This window comes from Bactrocera latifrons, unplaced genomic scaffold (genome assembly GCF_001853355.1).
Source record: "Bactrocera latifrons isolate USDA-ARS-PBARC rearing strain unplaced genomic scaffold, ASM185335v1 scaffold_10, whole genome shotgun sequence".
Lineage (NCBI taxonomy): Eukaryota > Metazoa > Arthropoda > Insecta > Diptera > Tephritidae > Bactrocera > Bactrocera latifrons.
In genome coordinates, this window is record NW_017534408.1 from 1537254 (window position 1) to 1538252 (window position 999).

Sequence of the window (999 nt, forward strand, 5' to 3'; positions counted from 1 at the left end):
TTGAAAAATAAAGTTAAAATTCATTAATTTTTTTTTGCTTCTTTTTTAATACAATGAAAATGTTTTGATATGTTTTAATTACTTATGAAATGCAAAAAAAAAAAAAAAAAAAAAACATAATAATTATGATAAACCAACGATAGTGCTGTTAAAATATTTTTCGCTACTCACAAAGTTACTTTCCTTCAAGGACTATGCCGGTTTCGCAGGCATACAAAAGAAGCAAATCAAAGTGCATACAGTTATATGCGTAAATACTACAAAAACACAAGCATATTTGGATACGCAAATGCATATTGCATGCTTTTTAAGCTAAAATGTTAATGAAAGGCGAGCGCAAAGCCGTGATTATGTAAGCATCACCTTTCTATACTCCTTTCAATTATTATTGAATTTTTTTTACAAACACACACACATATGTACATGCATCCATGCGATGKCGATGTATGCTAATTATAAGCTACTATTTTACGCGTAATATTAATTGCTTTTGTTTATCTATAAATTTAAACATACATACATACATACACTTAAATATATAAAAATAAATAAATGAATTTGTAAATGCTTGTAGTCGTAAAAGTCAGTTTGTAAGCTCGAAATTATAAGTTTTTGTATTACATACACATAGATATACATACATACTATATATATTTCATGAAAATATTTTTATTTGCCATTTTGTAAGAGCCATTTCAGGGTTAAGCACTACTTGATTACAATAATAAATAATTATACATGCTAAGTGTATGGCAAAATATGGCAAGGTTTGACTTTCTGTTATTTTTTATTTTCTTACAGAGATGTCTGGGAAGGTTAATTTTAACTTTTAAGCGATATTTTTTTTTTACTTTTTTATTCATACAAGTAAGGCCTGGTTAGAAATTTGAAAAGAATTGCACTGCTAAATTTTGATTGGTTAAAAAGTTTTAATTAATTTAGTTTTTTCAAATACCTCTTGTCTTGAAGGTCTACTATCAATATTTATCTGGTATTAGT